Genomic DNA, 17,943 nt, shown 5'->3' with positions numbered 1-17,943 from the left:
AATATGAACAAATCTAACAGAAAAAAAATCTAACATAAAAAATCTATTTACAGAAAAAAAATCTAACATAATATAATACATATCTAAATTACTACACATCTAATCTAACAAAAAGATCTAAATTACACAATATGAACAAATCTAATAGAAAAAAATCTAACATAAAAAATCTATTAACAGAAAGAAATCTAACATAATATGAACAAATTAATTACACAATCTACATTAACTACATATCTAAATTACTACACATCTAATCTAACAAAAAAAATCTATGAACTACAAAAAAATCTAAAAACAAATCTAACAAAAATTAAAAAAAGAGGCTCACAGCCGGCGACGGCGACGGTATACCTGGCCATGGGAAACCCGGCCCGGTCGGCCCGGCCCGAAATTTCCGGGCCGGGCCGGGCCGGGCTTAACCCTCGGGCCGGGCCTGGGCCTCGAAATGCAGCCCGAACAACAAGTCGGGCCGGGCCTGGGCTTCAATATTGGCCCGAAATTAGGCCCAGCCCGGCCTGAGCATCTCTGCACTAGCGATCGTAAGGCCGATGCCCGATGGAAACAGCAGCCCAAGAGCAGCCCACTCGTCGTTGGCTGCCCTAACTCCCACCTCCCACGCCCCCACTCAATCCCCTCCTGGCCTCCTCCCACTCCCAGCCTCTCCTCCTCACTCGAACATGGCAGCGCCGACGTAGACCTAGCTTGCCCTGCTGGTCGCCGGCTCGCCGCCCTTCGTCCTCGCCCGCGGCGGCCCCGCTCCGTCCCTGACCGCGGCCTCCCCGCTCCATCCCCGACTGCGGCCGCCTCGCTCCCTCCCCGACCGCAGCCTCCCTAGTCCATCCCCGACCGCGGCCGCCCCGCTCTGTCCCCGGCCGCGGCCGCCTCGCTCCCTCCCCGACCGCGGCCTCCCAGCTCCGTCCCTGACCGCGGCCTCTACGCTCCGTCCCCGACCGCGGCGGCCACGCTCCGGCCTCGACCGCTACCGCCCCGCTCCGTCTCCGACGATCTTCCTCGCCGCCGGCTATAGGCCACACCAACGATCTTCCTCGCCGCCGGCTACTGCCTGCAACTCCAAGCCTCCAAGGTTCATTTTTTGTAGTTGCAAATCTCCAAAGATGTAATGATATGGTGCTGTTAGGATGGATATGTGTTGTTAGGATGGACTGGAGTATGGGGTAGATGGTGCTGTTGAAAATTGCAAACATGTAGTTCAGATGGCTATACTATGATGCGGTAGTAATACTAATACTTGTGCTGTTTGCGTATGATGCGGTAGTAACATGTTGTTGTATGTATATGTTGCAGTTTGATCATGATGAATTCAAGAGAATTAGAAGGACCGGAGGGTGATGAACCAGAGTACCATCCGGAAGAATTAGAAGGGCAGGACGGACCAATGGAATTGTTTATTGTACCTGCCGATCCTCCTCGAACTCGGCAGAAACGTGCAAGAGCAAGGGGAAAACAGGCAACAACTGATGTTCATGGAGATGAAGGAAGTGTACCAACAACACAACATGCAGAACCTACTGCCAATGGGGCAAAACCGCAGCCGCAACCTACTACTTCCAAACTGAAGAAGTCAAAGGTATGGCTTGACTTCACCAAGATCTCGAAAGATGGTGCTGAGATTTCTGTAGCTCAATGCAACCATTGCGACTCTAAACTGTCGACTAAATCGACAAATGGCACATCTCATCTCCTTAGACACATTGAAAGTAAGCATAAGATTGAACAAGCGACAATAAATAATTTTTTCTTGAAATCTGAAACAAATGATGATGGAACAGCTGCATTAAAAATGGTAGATTTGATGCCCAAGTTGCTAGAAATTCGGTCTCTATTTATCTTGTATCCGGTGCTCATCCATTTACAACAGTTGAAGAAGATGGATTTAGAACAATGATGTCTGCTTGTTGTCCACAATTCAAGTCTATTGGTCGGCACACAATAAAAAGAGAGATAATGGCAATGTTTGTGTTGGGGAACGTAGCAGAAATTCAAAATTTTCCTACGTGTCACCAAGATCTATCTATGGAGAGACCAGCAACGAGGGGAAGGAGAGTGCATCTACATACCCTTGTAGATCGCTAAGCGGAAGCGTTCAAGTGAACGGGGTTGATGGAGTCGTACTCATCGTGATTCAGATCACCGATGATCCTAGTGCCGAACGGACGGCACCTCCACGTTCAACACACGTACAGCCCGGTGACGTCTCCCACGCCTTGATCCAGCAAGGAGAGAGGGAGAGGTTGAGGAAGACTCCATCCAGCAGCAGCACAACGGCGTGGTGGTGGTGGAGGAGCGTGGCAATCCTGCAGGGCTTCGCCAAGCACCACGGGAGAGGAGAAGGAGTTAGGAGAGAGGGAGGGGCTGCACCAAAGGCATAAGGGGTTCCTCAAGAGGCCCTCTACCCCCACTATATATAGGGATCCCAAGGGGGGGTGCGCCAGCCCTAGGAGATCCAATACCGATGACCCCGAAACTTGTCCCGATGGCCGAAACATGACTTCCTATATATAAATCTTTACCTGCGGACCATTCCGGAACTCCTCGTGACGTCCGGTATCTCATCCAGGACTCCGAACAACATTCGGTAACCACATACAAGCTTCCTTTATAACCCTAGCGTCATCAAACCTTAAGTGTGTAGACCCTACGGGTTCGGGAGACATGTAGTCATGACCAAGACGTTCTCCGGTCAATAACCAACAGCGGGATCTGGATACCCATGTTGGCTCCCACATGTTCCACGATGATCTCATTGGATGAACCACGATGTCAAGGACTCAATCAATCCCGTATACAATTCCCTTTGTCTAGCGGTATGGTACTTGCCCGAGATTCGATCGTTGGTATACCGACACCTTGTTCAATCTCGTTACCGGCAAGTCTCTTTACTCGTTCCGTAACACATCATCCCGTGATCAACCCTTGGTCACATTGTGCACATTATGATGATGTCCTATCGAGTGGGCCCAGAGATACCTCTCCATTTACACAAAGTGACAAATCCCAATCTCGATTTGTGCCAACCCAACAGACACTTTCAGAGATACCCGTAGTGTACCTTTATAGCCACCCAGTTACGTTGTGACGTTTGGCACACCCAAAGCACTCCTACGGTATCCGGGAGTTGCACAATCTCATGGTCTAAGGAAATGATACTTGACATTAGAAAAGCTTTAGCACACGAACTACATGATCTTGTGCTAGGCTTAGGATTGGGTCTTGTCCATCACATCCTCCTCCTAATGATGTGATCCCGTTATCAACGACATCCAATGTCCATGGTCAGGAAACCGTAACCATCTATTGATCAACGAGCTAGTCAACTAGAGGCTTACTAGGGACATGGTGTTGTCTATGTATCAACACATGTATCTGAGTTTCCTATCAATACAATTCTAGCATGGATAATAAACGATTATCATGAACAAGGAAATATAATAATAATCAATTTATTATTGCCTCTAGGGTATATTTCCAACAGTCTCCCACTTGCACTAGAGCAATAATCCAGTTCACATCGCTATGTGACTAACACTCAAGGTCACATCCCCATGTGACTAACACCCAAAGAGTTTACTAGAGTCAATAATCTAGTTCACATCGATATGTGATTAACACTCAAGGTCACATCCCCATGTGACTAACACCCAAAGAGTTTACTAGAGTCAATAATCTAGTTCACATTTACCATGTGATTAACACTCGATGAGTTCTGGGTTTGATCATGTTATGCTTGTGAGAGAGGTTATAGTCAACGGGTCTGAACCTTTCAGAACCGTGTGCGCTTTACAAATCTCTATGTCATCTCCTGGATGCAGCTACCACGTTCTGTTTGGAGCTATTCCAAATAACTGTTCTACTATACGAATCCAGTTTACTACTCATAATAATCTGGATTAGTGTCAAAGTTTGCATCGGCGTAACCCTTTACGACGAACTCTTTTTCCCACCTCCATAATCGAGAAAATTCCTTAGTCCACTAGTTACTAAGGATAACTTTGACCGCTGTCCTGTGATCCATTCTTGGATCACTCTTGTACCCCTTGACTGACTCATGGCAAGGCACACTTCAGGTGCGGTACATAGCACAACATACTGTAGAGCCTATGTCTTAAGCATAGGGGACGACCTTCGTCCTTTCTCTCTATTCTGCCATGGTCGAGCTTTAAGTCTTAAATTCATACCTTACCACTCAGGCAAGAACTCCTTCTTTGACTGGTCCATCTTGAACACCTTCAAGATCATGTCAAGGTATGTGCTCATTTGGAAGTACCATTAAGCGTTTTGATCTATCCTTATAGATCTTGATGCTCAATGTTCAAGTAGCTTAATCCAGGCTTTCCATTGAAAAACACTTTCCAAATAACCCTACATGCTTTCCAGAAATTCTACATCATTTTTGATCCACAATATGTCAACAACATATATTCATCAAAAAATCTATAGTGCTCCCACTCACTTCTTTGGAAATACAAGTTTCTCATAAACTTTGTATAAACCCAAAATCTTTGATCATCTCATCAAAGCATACATTCCAACTCCGAGATGCTTACTCCAGTCCTTAGAAGGATTGCTGGGGCTTTGCATACTTATTAGCATCTTTCAGGATTGACAAAACCTTCCGGTTGTATCACATACAACCTTTCCTCAAGAAAATCATCAAGGAAACAATGTTTTGACATCCTATCTGCAAGATTTCATAAATAATGCAGTAATCGCTAATATAATTCCAACAGACTCTTAGCATCGCTACGAGTGAGAAAGTCTCATCGTAGTCAACTCCTTGAACTTGTCGGAAAACATCTTAACGACAAGTCGAGATTTCTTAATGGTGACATTTACCATCATTGTTCGTCTTCCTTTTAAAATCCATCTGCACTCAATAGCCTTACGACCATCGAGCCATTCTGCCAAAGTCTACACTTTGTTTTCATACATGGATCCTCTCTCGGATTTTATGGCCTCGAGCCATTTATCGGAATCCGGGCCCACCATCGCTTCTCCACAGCTCGTAGGTTCATTGTTGTCTAGCAACATGACTTATAAGACAGGATTACGTACCACTCAGAAGTAGTACGCATCCTTGTCATCCTACGAGGTTTGGGAGTGACTTGATCCGAAGTCTCATGATCAATATCATAAGCTTCCACTTCAATTGGTGTAGGTGCCACAGGAACAACTTCCTGTGCCCTGCCACACACTAGTTGAAGATACGGTTCAATAACCTCATCAAGTCTCCACCATCCTCCCACTCAATTCTTTCGAGAGAAACTTTTCCTCGAGAAAGGACTCGATTCTAGAAACAATCCCTTATTGCTTTCGGATCTGAGACAGGAGGTATACCCAACTATTTTGGGTGTCCTATGAAGATGCATTTATCCGCTTTGGGTTCGAGCTTATCAGCCTGAAACTTTTTCACATAAGCATTGCAGCCCCAAACTTTTAAGAAATGACAGCTTAGGTTTCTCTAAACCATAGTTCATACGGTGTCATCTCATCGGAATTACGTGGTGCCCTATTTAAAGTGAATGCGGTTGTCTCTAATGCCTAACCCATAAACTTTCATGGTAATTCAATAAGAGACATCATGGTATGCATCATATCCAATAGGGTGCAATTATGATGTTCGGACACACCATCACACTATGGTGTTCCAGGCTGTATCAGTTGTGAAACAATTTCCACAATGTCTTAATTCTGTGCCAAACTCGTAATTCAGATATTCATCTCTATGATCATATCATAAATCTTTTATCCTCTTGTCACGACGATCTTTAAACTTCACCCTGAAATTACTTGAACCTTTCAATAATTCAGACTCGTGATTCATCAAGTAAATATTCTCAACATCTACTCAAATCATCTGTGAAGTAAGAACATAACGATATCCACTACGCGCCTCAGCACTCATTGGACTGCACACATCAAAATGTATTACTTCCAACAAGTTGCTTTCCAGTTCCATTTTACTGAAAACGAGGCTTTCAGACATCTTGCCCATGTGGTATGATTTGCATGTCTCAAGTGATTCAAAAATCAAGTGAGTCCAAATGATCCATCTGTATAGAGTTTCTTCATGCATATCTACCAACAAACATGGTTCGCATGTCTCAATCCTTTCAAAAACGAGTGAGCCAAAAGATCCATCAACATGGAGCTTCTTCATGCATTTTATACCGATATGACTTAAGTGGCAGTGCCACAAGTAGGTGGTACTATCATTACTATCTTTTGGCATGAACATGTGTATCACTACGATCGAGATTCAATAAACCATTCATTTCAGGTGTAAGACCATTTGAAGGTATTATTCAAATAAACAGAGTAACCATTATTCTCCTTAAATGAATAACCGTATTGCGATAGACATAATCCAGTCATGTCTATGCTCAACGCAAACACCAAATAACAATTATTTAGGTTTTAATACCAATCTCGTTGGTAGAGGGAGCGTGCGATGCTTGATCATATCAACATTGGAAACACTTCCAACACATATCGTCAGCTCACCTTTAGCTAGTCTCCGTTTATTCCGTAGCTTTTATTTCGAGTTACTAACACTTAGCAACCGAACCGGTATCTAATACCCTGGTGCTACTAGGAGTACTAGTAAAGTACACATCAACACAATGTATATCCAATATACTTCTATCGACCTTGCCAGCCTTCTAATCTACCAAGTATCTAGGGTAATTCTGCTCCAGTGGCTGTTCCCCTTATTACAGAAGCACTTAGTCTCGGGTTTGGGTTCAACTTTGGGTTTCTTCACTAGAGCAGCAGCTGAATTGCCGTTTCATGAAGTATCCCTTCTTGCCCTTGCCCTTCTTGAAACTAGTGGTTTCACCAACCATCAACAATTGATGCTCCTTCTTGATTTCTACTTTTGTGGTGTCAAACATCGCGAATATCTCAAGGATCATCATATATGTCCCTGATATATTATAGTTCATCACGAAGCTCTAGCAGCTTGGTGGTAATGACTTCGGAGAACCATCACTATTTCATCTGGAAGATCAACTCCCACTCGATTCAAGCGATTGTTGTACTCAGACAATCTGAGCACAAGCACAACAATTGAGCTTTTCTCCTTAGTTTGCAGGCTAAGAAAATCGTCGGAGGTCTTATACCTCTTGACGTGGGCACGAGCCTGAAATCCCAATTTCAGCCCTCGAAACATCTCATATGTTTTGCGACGTTCCAAAACGTCTTCGGTGCCTCAACTCTAAGCCGTTTAACTGAACTATCACGTAGTTATCAAAATTTGTATGTCAGATGTTCCCAACATCTACAGACGACGTTCGAAGTTCAGCACACTGAGCGGTGCATTAAGGACATAAGCCTTCTATGAAGCAATGAGGACAAACCTCAGTTTACAGACCTAGTCTGCATAACAACTACTATCAACTTTCAACTAAAATTTTTCTCTAGGAACATATCTAAACAGTAGAACTATAGCGTGAGCTACGACATAATTTGCAAAATCCTTTTGACTATGTTCAGGATAATTAAGTTCATCTTATGAACTCCCACTCAGATAGACATCCCTCTAGTCATCTAAGTGATTACATGATCCGAGTCAACTAGGCCGTGTCCGATCATCACGTGAGACGGACTAGTCAACATCGGTGAACATCTTCATGTTGATCGTATCTTCTATACGACTCATGCTCGACCTTTCGGTCTTCTGTGTTCCGAGGCCATGTCTGTACATGCTAGGCTCGTCAAGTTAACCCTAAGTGTTTCGCGTGTGTAAATCTGTCTTACACCCGTTGTATGTGAACGTTAGAATCTAACACCCGATCATCACGTGGTGCTTCGAAACACGAACTGTCGCAACGGTGCACAGTTAGGGGAGAACACTTCTTGAAATTGTTGTAAGGGATCATCTTATTTACTACCGTCGTTATAAGCAAATAAGATGTATAAACATGATAAACATCACATGCAATCAAATAGTAGTGACATGATATGGCCAATATCATATAGCTCCTTTGATCTCCATCATGGGGCTCCATGATCATCTCGTCACCGGCATGACACCATGATCTCCATCATCATGATCTCCATCATCGTGTCTTCATGAAGTTGTGTCATCATCTATTACTTATACTACTACAGCTAACGGTTAGCAATAAAGTAAAGTAATTACATGACGTTTATGTTGACACGCAGGTCATAAATAAATAAAGACAACTCCAATGGCTCCTGCCGGTTGTCATACTCATCGACATGCAAGTCGTGATTCCTATTACAAGAACATGATCGATCTCATACATCACATATATCATTCATCACATCCTTTGGCCATATCACATCACATAGCATACCCTGCAAAAACAAGTTAGACATCCTCTAATTGTTGTTTGCATGTTTTACGTGGCTGCTATGGGATTCTAGCAAGAACGTTTCTTACCTACGCAAAGACCACAACGTGATATGCCAATTGCTATTTACCCTTCATAAGGACCATGTTCATCGAATCCGATCCGACTAAAGTGGGAGAGACAGACACCCGCCAGCCACCTTATGCAACTAGTGCATGTTTGTCGGTGGAACCGGTCTCACGTAAGCGTACGTGTAAGGTTGGTCCGGGCCGCTTCATCCCACGATGCCGCCGAATCAAGATAAGACTAGTAACGGCAAGCATATTGAACAAAATCAACGCCCACAACTACTTTGTGTTCTACTCGTGCATAGAAACTACGCATAGACCTAGCTCATGATGCCACTGTTGGGGAACGTAGCAGAAATTCAAAATTTTCCTACGTGTCACCAAGATCTATCTATGGAGAGACCAGCAACGAGGGGAAGGAGAGTGCATCTACATACCCTTGTAGATCGCTAAGCGGAAGCGTTCAAGTGAACGGGGTTGATGGAGTCGTACTCGTCGTGATTCAGATCACCGATGATCCTAGTGCCGAACGGACGGCACCTCCGCGTTCAACACACGTACAGCCCGGTGACGTCTCCCACGCCTTGATCCAGCAAGGAGAGAGGGAGAGGTTGAGGAAGACTCCATCCAGCAGCAGCACAACGGCGTGGTGGTGGTGGAGGAGCCCGGCAATCCTGCAGGGCTTCGCCAAGCACCACGGGAGAGGAGAAGGACTTAGGAGAGAGGGAGGGGCTGCACCAAAGGCATAAGGGGTTCCTCAAGAGGCCCTCTACCCCCACTATATATAGGGGTCCCAAGGGGGGGTGCGCCAGCCCTAGGAGATCCAATCTCCTAGGGGGCGGCGGCCAGGGGAGGAGTCCATCCCCCCCAAGGCACCTAGGAGGTGCCTTCCCCTTCTGGGACTCTTCCTTTTAGGGTTCCCTAGGCGCATGGGCCTCTTGGGGCTGGTGCCCTAGGCCCATGTAGGCCAAGGCGCACCCCCTACAGCCCATGTGGCCCCCCGGGGTAGGTGGCCCCACCCGGTGGGCCCCTGGGACCCTTCCGGTGGTCCCGGTACAATACCAATGACCCCGAAACTTGTCCCGATGGCCGAAACAGGACTTCCTATATATAAATCTTTACCTCCGGACCATTCTGGAACTCCTCGTGACGTTCGGGATCTCATCCGGGACTCCGAACAACATTCGGTAACCACATACAAGCTTCCTTTATAACCCTAGCGTCATCGAACCTTAAGTGTGTAGACCCTACGGGTTCGGGAGACATGTAGTCATGACCGAGACGTTCTCCGGTCAATAACCAACAGCGGGATCTGGATACCCATGTTGGCTCCCACATGTTCACGATGATCTCATCGGATGAACCACGATGTCAAGGACTCAATCAATCCCGTATACAATTCCCTTTGTCTAGCGGTATGGTACTTGCCCGAGATTCGATCGTTGGTATACCGATACCTTGTTCAATCTCGTTACCGGCAAGTCTCTTTACTCGTTCCGTAACACATCATCCCGTGATGAACCCTTGGTCACATTGTGCACATTATGATGATGTCCTACCGAGTGGGCCCAGAGATACCTCTCCATTTACACGAAGTGACAAATCCCAATCTCGATTTGTGCCAACCCAACAGACACTTTCAGAGATACCCATAGTGTACCTTTATAGCCACCCAGTTACGTTGTGACGTTTGGCACACCCAAAGCACTCCTACGGTATCCGGGAGTTGCACAATCTCATGGTCTAAGGAAATGATACTTGACATTAGAAAAGCTTTAGCATACGAACTACATGATCTTGTGCTACGCTTAGGATTGGGTCTTGTCCATCACATCATTCTCCTAATGATGTGATCCCGTTATCAACGACATCCAATGTCCATGGTCAGGAAACCGTAACCATCTATTGATCAACGAGCTAGTCAACTAGAGGCTTACTAGGGACATGGTGTTGTCTATGTATCAACACATGTATCTGAGTTTCCTATCAATACAATTCTAGCATGGATAATAAACGATTATCATGAACAAGGAAATATAATAATAATCAATTTATTATTGCCTCTAGGGTATATTTCCAACAGTCTCCCACTTGCACTAGAGCAATAATCCAGTTCACATCGCTATGTGACTAACACTCAAGGTCACATCCCCATGTGACAAACACCCAAAGAGTTTACTAGAGTCAATAATCTAGTTCACATCGATATGTGATTAACACTCAAGGTCACATCCCCATGTGACTAACACCCAAAGAGTTTACTAGAGTCAATAATCTAGTTCACATTTACCATGTGATTAACACTCGATGAGTTCTGGGTTTGATCATGTTATGCTTGTGAGAGAGGTTATAGTCAACGGGTCTGAACCTTTCAGAACCGTGTGCGCTTTACAAATCTCTATGTCATCTCCTGGATGCAGCTACCACGTTCTGTTTGGAGCTATTCCAAATAACTGTTCTACTATACGAATCCAGTTTACTACTCATAATAATCTGGATTAGTGTCAAAGTTTGCATCGGCGTAACCCTTTACGACGAACTCTTTTTCCCACCTCCATAATCGAGAAAATTCCTTAGTCCACTAGTTACTAAGGATAACTTTGACCGCTGTCCTGTGATCCATTCTTGGATCACTCTTGTACCCCTTGACTGACTCATGGCAAGGCACACTTCAGGTGCGGTACATAGCACAACATACTGTAGAGCCTATGTCTTAAGCATAGGGGACGACCTTCGTCCTTTCTCTCTATTCTGCCATGGTCGAGCTTTAAGTCTTAAATTCATACCTTACCACTCATGCAAGAACTCCTTCTTTGACTGGTCCATCTTGAACACCTTCAAGATCATGTCAAGGTATGTGCTCATTTGGAAGTACCATTAAGCGTTTTGATCTATCCTTATAGATCTTGATGCTCAATGTTCAAGTAGCTTAATCCAGGCTTTCCATTGAAAAACACTTTCCAAATAACCCTACATGCTTTCCAGAAATTCTACATCATTTCTGATCCACAATATGTCAACAACATATATTCATCAAAAAATCTATAGTGCTCCCACTCACTTCTTTGGAAATACAAGTTTCTCATAAACTTTGTATAAACCCAAAATCTTTGATCATCTCATCAAAGCATACATTCCAACTCCGAGATGCTTACTCCAGTCCTTAGAAGGATTGCTGGGGCTTTGCATACTTATTAGCATCTTTCAGGATTGACAAAACCTTCCGGTTGTATCACATACAACCTTTCCTCAAGAAAATCATCAAGGAAACAATGTTTTGACATCCTATCTGCAAGATTTCATAAATAATGCAGTAATCGCTAATATAATTCCAACAGACTCTTAGCATCGCTACGAGTGAGAAAGTCTCATCGTAGTCAACTCCTTGAACTTGTCGGAAAACATCTTAACGACAAGTCGAGCTTTCTTAATGGTGACATTTACCATCATTGTTCGTCTTCCTTTTAAAATCCATCTGCACTCAATAGCCTTACGACCATCGAGCCATTCTGCCAAAGTCTACACTTTGTTTTCATACATGGATCCTCTCTCGGATTTTATGGCCTCGAGCCATTTATCGGAATCCGGGCCCACCATCGCTTCTCCACAGCTCGTAGGTTCATTGTTGTCTAGCAACATGACTTATAAGACAGGATTACGTACCACTCAGAAGTAGTACGCATCCTTGTCATCCTACGAGGTTTGGGAGTGACTTGATCCGAAGTCTCATGATCAATATCATAAGCTTCCACTTCAATTGGTGTAGGTGCCACAGGAACAACTTCCTGTGCCCTGCCACACACTAGTTGAAGATACGGTTCAATAACCTCATCAAGTCTCCACCATCCTCCCACTCAATTCTTTCGAGAGAAACTTTTCCTCGAGAAAGGACTCGATTCTAGAAACAATCCCTTATTGCTTTCGGATCTGAGACAGGAGGTATACCCAACTATTTTGGGTGTCCTATGAAGATGCATTTATCCGCTTTGGGTTCGAGCTTATCAGCCTGAAACTTTTTCACATAAGCATTGCAGCCCCAAACTTTTAAGAAATGACAGCTTAGGTTTCTCTAAACCATAGTTCATACGGTGTCATCTCATCGGAATTACGTGGTGCCCTATTTAAAGTGAATGCGGTTGTCTCTAATGCCTAACCCATAAACTTTCATGGTAATTCGATAAGAGACATCATGGTATGCATCATATCCAATAGGGTGCAATTATGATGTTCGGACACACCATCACACTATGGTGTTCCAGGCTGTATCAGTTGTGAAACAATTTCCACAATGTCTTAATTCTGTGCCAAACTCGTAATTCAGATATTCATCTCTATGATCATATCATAAATCTTTTATCCTCTTGTCACGACGATCTTTAAACTTCACCCTGAAATTACTTGAACCTTTCAATAATTCAGACTCGTGATTCATCAAGTAAATATTCTCAACATCTACTCAAATCATCTGTGAAGTAAGAACATAATGATATCCACTACGCGCCTCAGCACTCATTGGACTGCACACATCAAAATGTATTACTTCCAACAAGTTGCTTTCCAGTTCCATTTTACTGAAAACGAGGCTTTCAGACATCTTGCCCATGTGGTATGATTTGCATGTCTCAAGTGATTCAAAAATCAAGTGAGTCCAAATGATCCATCTGTATAGAGTTTCTTCATGCATATCTACCAACAAACATGGTTCGCATGTCTCAATCCTTTCAAAAACGAGTGAGCCAAAAGATCCATCAACATGGAGCTTCTTCATGCATTTTATACCGATATGACTTAAGTGGCAGTGCCACAAGTAGGTGGTACTATCATTACTATCTTTTGGCATGAACATGTGTATCACTACGATCGAGATTCAATAAACCATTCATTTCAGGTGTAAGACCATTTGAAGGTATTATTCAAATAAACAGAGTAACCATTATTCTCCTTAAATGAATAACCGTATTGCGATAGACATAATCCAGTCATGTCTATGCTCAACGCAAACACCAAATAACAATTATTTAGGTTTTAATACCAATCTCGTTGGTAGAGGGAGCGTGCGATGCTTGATCATATCAACATTGGAAACACTTCCAACACATATCGTCAGCTCACCTTTAGCTAGTCTCCGTTTATTCCGTAGCTTTTATTTCGAGTTACTAACACTTAGCAACCGAACCGGTATCTAATACCCTGGTGCTACTAGGAGTACTAGTAAAGTACACATCAACACAATGTATATCCAATATACTTCTATCGACCTTGCCAGCCTTCTAATCTACCAAGTATCTAGGGTAATTCTGCTCCAGTGGCTGTTCCCCTTATTACAGAAGCACTTAGTCTCGGGTTTGGGTTCAACTTTGGGTTTCTTCACTAGAGCAGCAGCTGAATTGCCGTTTCATGAAGTATCCCTTCTTGCCCTTGCCCTTCTTGAAACTAGTGGTTTCACCAACCATCAACAATTGATGCTCCTTCTTGATTTCTACTTTTGTGGTGTCAAACATCGCGAATATCTCAAGGATCATCATATATGTCCCTGATATATTATAGTTCATCACGAAGCTCTAGCAGCTTGGTGGTAATGACTTCGGAGAACCATCACTATTTCATCTGGAAGATCAACTCCCACTCGATTCAAGCGATTGTTGTACTCAGACAATCTGAGCACAAGCACAACAATTGAGCTTTTCTCCTTAGTTTGCAGGCTAAGAAAATCGTCGGAGGTCTTATACCTCTTGACGTGGGCACGAGCCTGAAATCCCAATTTCAGCCCTCGAAACATCTCATATGTTTTGCGACATTCCAAAACGTCTTCGGTGCCTCAACTCTAAGCCGTTTAACTGAACTATCACGTAGTTATCAAAATTTGTATGTCAGATGTTCCCAACATCTACAGACGACGTTCGAAGTTCAGCACACTGAGCGGTGCATTAAGGACATAAGCCTTCTATGAAGCAAATGAGGACAAACCTCAGTTTACAGACCTAGTCTGCATAACAACTACTATCAACTTTCAACTAAAATTTTTCTCTAGGAACATATCTAAACAGTAGAACTATAGCGTGAGCTACGACATAATTTGCAAAATCCTTTTGACTATGTTCAGGATAATTAAGTTCATCTTATGAACTCCCACTCAGATAGACATCCCTCTAGTCATCTAAGTGATTACATGATCCGAGTCAACTAGGCCGTGTCCGATCATCACGTGAGACGGACTAGTCAACATCGGTGAACATCTTCATGTTGATCGTATCTTCTATATGACTCATGCTCGACCTTTCGGTCTTCTGTGTTCCGAGGCCATGTCTGTACATGCTAGGCTCGTCAAGTTAACCCTAAGTGTTTCGCGTGTGTAAATCTATCTTACACCCGTTGTATGTGAACGTTAGAATCTAACACCCGATCATCACGTGGTGCTTCGAAACACGAACTGTCGCAACGGTGCACAGTTAGGGGAGAACACTTCTTGAAATTGTTGTAAGGGATCATCTTATTTACTACCGTCGTTATAAGCAAATAAGATGTATAAACATGATAAACATCACATGCAATCAAATAGTAGTGACATGATATGGCCAATATCATATAGCTCCTTTGATCTCCATCATGGGGCTCCATGATCATCTCGTCACCGGCATGACACCATGATCTCCATCATCATGATCTCCATCATCGTGTCTTCATGAAGTTGTGTCGTCATCTATTACTTATACTACTACAGCTAACGGTTAGCAATAAAGTAAAGTAATTACATGACGTTTATGTTGACACGCAGGTCATAAATAAATAAAGACAACTCCTATGGCTCCTGCCGATTGTCATACTCATCGACATGCAAGTCGTGATTCCTATTACAAGAACATGATCAATCTCATACATCACATATATCATTCATCACATCCTTTGGCCATATCACATCACATAGCATACCCTGCAAAAACAAGTTAGACATCCTCTAATTGTTGTTTGCATGTTTTACGTGGCTGCTATGGGATTCTAGCAAGAACGTTTCTTACCTACGCAAAGACCACAACGTGATATGCCAATTGCTATTTACCCTTCATAAGGACCATGTTCATCGAATCCGATCCGACTAAAGTGGGAGAGACAGACACCCGCCAGCCACCTTATGCAACTAGTGCATGTTTGTCGGTGGAACCGGTCTCACGTAAGCGTACGTGTAAGGTTGGTCCGGGCCGCTTCATCCCACGATGCCGCCGAATCAAGATAAGACTAGTAACGGCAAGCATATTGAACAAAATCAACGCCCACAACTACTTTGTGTTCTACTCGTGCATAGAAACTACGCATAGACCTAGCTCATGATGCCACTGTTGGGGAACGTAGCAGAAATTCAAAATTTTCCTACGTGTCACCAAGATCTATCTATGGAGAGACCAGCAACGAGGGGAAGGAGAGTGCATCTACATACCCTTGTAGATCGCTAAGCGGAAGCGTTCAAGTGAACGGGGTTGATGGAGTCGTACTCGTCGTGATTCAGATCACCGATGATCCTAGTGCCGAACGGACGGCACCTCCGCGTTCAACACACGTACAGCCCGGTGACGTCTCCCACGCCTTGATCCAGCAAGGAGAGAGGGAGAGGTTGAGGAAGACTCCATCCAGCAGCAGCACAATGGCGTGGTGGTGGTGGAGGAGCCCGGCAATCCTGCAGGGCTTCGCCAAGCACCACGGGAGAGGAGAAGGACTTAGGAGAGAGGGAGGGGCTGCACCAAAGGCATAAGGGGTTCCTCAAGAGGCCCTCTACCCCCACTATATATAGGGGTCCCAAGGGGGGGTGCGCCAGCCCTAGGAGATCCAATCTCCTAGGGGGCGGCGGCCAGGGGAGGAGTCCATCCCCCCCAAGGCACCTAGGAGGTGCCTTCCCCTTCTGGGACTCTTCCTTTTAGGGTTCCCTAGGCGCATGGGCCTCTTGGGGCTGGTGCCCTAGGCCCATGTAGGCCAAGGCGCACCCCCTACAGCCCATGTGGCCCCCCGGGGTAGGTGGCCCCACCCGGTGGGCCCCTGGGACCCTTCCGGTGGTCCTGGTACAATACCAATGACCCCGAAACTTGTCCCGATGGCCGAAACAGGACTTCCTATATATAAATCTTTACCTCCGGACCATTCCGGAACTCCTCGTGACGTTCGGGATCTCATCCGGGACTCCGAACAACATTCGGTAACCACATACAAGCTTCCTTTATAACCCTAGCGTCATCGAACCTTAAGTGTGTAGACCCTACGGGTTCGGGAGACATGTAGTCATGACCGAGACGTTCTCCAGTCAATAACCAACAGCGGGATCTGGATACCCATGTTGGCTCCCACATGTTCACGATGATCTCATCGGATGAACCACGATGTCAAGGACTCAATCAATCCCGTATACAATTCCCTTTGTCTAGCGGTATGGTACTTGCCCGAGATTCGATCGTTGGTATACCGATACCTTGTTCAATCTCGTTACCGGCAAGTCTCTTTACTCGTTCCGTAACACATCATCCCGTGATGAACCCTTGGTCACATTGTGCACATTATGATGATGTCCTACCGAGTGGGCCCAGAGATACCTCTCCATTTACACGAAGTGACAAATCCCAATCTCGATTTGTGCCAACCCAACAGACACTTTCAGAGATACCCGTAGTGTACCTTTATAGCCATCCAGTTACGTTGTGACGTTTGGCACACCCAAAGCACTCCTACGGTATCCGGGAGTTGCACAATCTCATGGTCTAAGGAAATGATACTTGACATTAGAAAAGCTTTAGCATACGAACTACATGATCTTGTGCTACGCTTAGGATTGGGTCTTGTCCATCACATCATTCTCCTAATGATGTGATCCCGTTATCAACGACATCCAATGTCCATGGTCCGGAAACCGTAACCATCTATTGATCAACGAGCTAGTCAACTAGAGGCTTACTAGGGACATGGTGTTGTCTATGTATCCACACATGTATCTGAGTTTCCTATCAATACAATTCTAGCATGGATAATAAACGATTATCATGAACAAGGAAATATAATAATAATCAATTTATTATTGCCTCTAGGGTATATTTCCAACAGTTTGTTAGCCAGAAAAAGGAATTGATGGAAATTATTCAAGCTGCCCCTGGTAGAGTTAGTTTCACATCCGACAATTGGAAATCTGAAGTCACCAAGCATAGCTATATTTGCATTACTTGCCATTACATAGATGCTGATTGGAAACTAAACAAAAGGATTGTATGGTTCAAAAAAATTGATCCACCCTATGATGGAGCATCTATTGCCGATGAGGTTCACCTAGCTTTCCGTGAATGGAGGGTTGATAAGAAAGTGATGTGCATCACTTTGGATAATGCAGCCTATAATGATAGGATGATACTTTGCTTGCGTACCCACTTGTCAAAAGGTGCTTTACCTTTGTCCGGTAAATTCTTCCAAATTCGTTGTTGTGCACACATACTGAACTTGGTAGTTCAAGCCGGTTTGACATTGATTGACAAGTGTGATGACAAACTTAGGGATGGTATAATGTACCT

At 44.3% G+C, this 17,943-nt stretch overlaps 1 long non-coding RNA gene across 1 annotated transcript; it reads left to right on the top strand.

Annotated features, from left to right (window-relative positions):
• The first annotated feature begins 1,828 nt into the window (after positions 1–1,828).
• On the top strand, positions 1,829–17,522 carry LOC123156489 (uncharacterized). Its single transcript, XR_006478172.1, has 3 exons — positions 1,829–1,980; positions 5,472–5,476; positions 17,494–17,522. It is a non-coding gene; the product is annotated as an uncharacterized lncRNA (long non-coding RNA).
• Positions 17,523–17,943: the final 421 nt, after the last annotated feature.

Source organism: Triticum aestivum, chromosome 7B, assembly GCF_018294505.1.
Source record: "Triticum aestivum cultivar Chinese Spring chromosome 7B, IWGSC CS RefSeq v2.1, whole genome shotgun sequence".
Lineage (NCBI taxonomy): Eukaryota > Viridiplantae > Streptophyta > Magnoliopsida > Poales > Poaceae > Triticum > Triticum aestivum.
The sequence above is the reverse complement of the archived record's forward strand: the minus strand, read 5'-3'. Positions and strand labels throughout refer to the sequence as shown.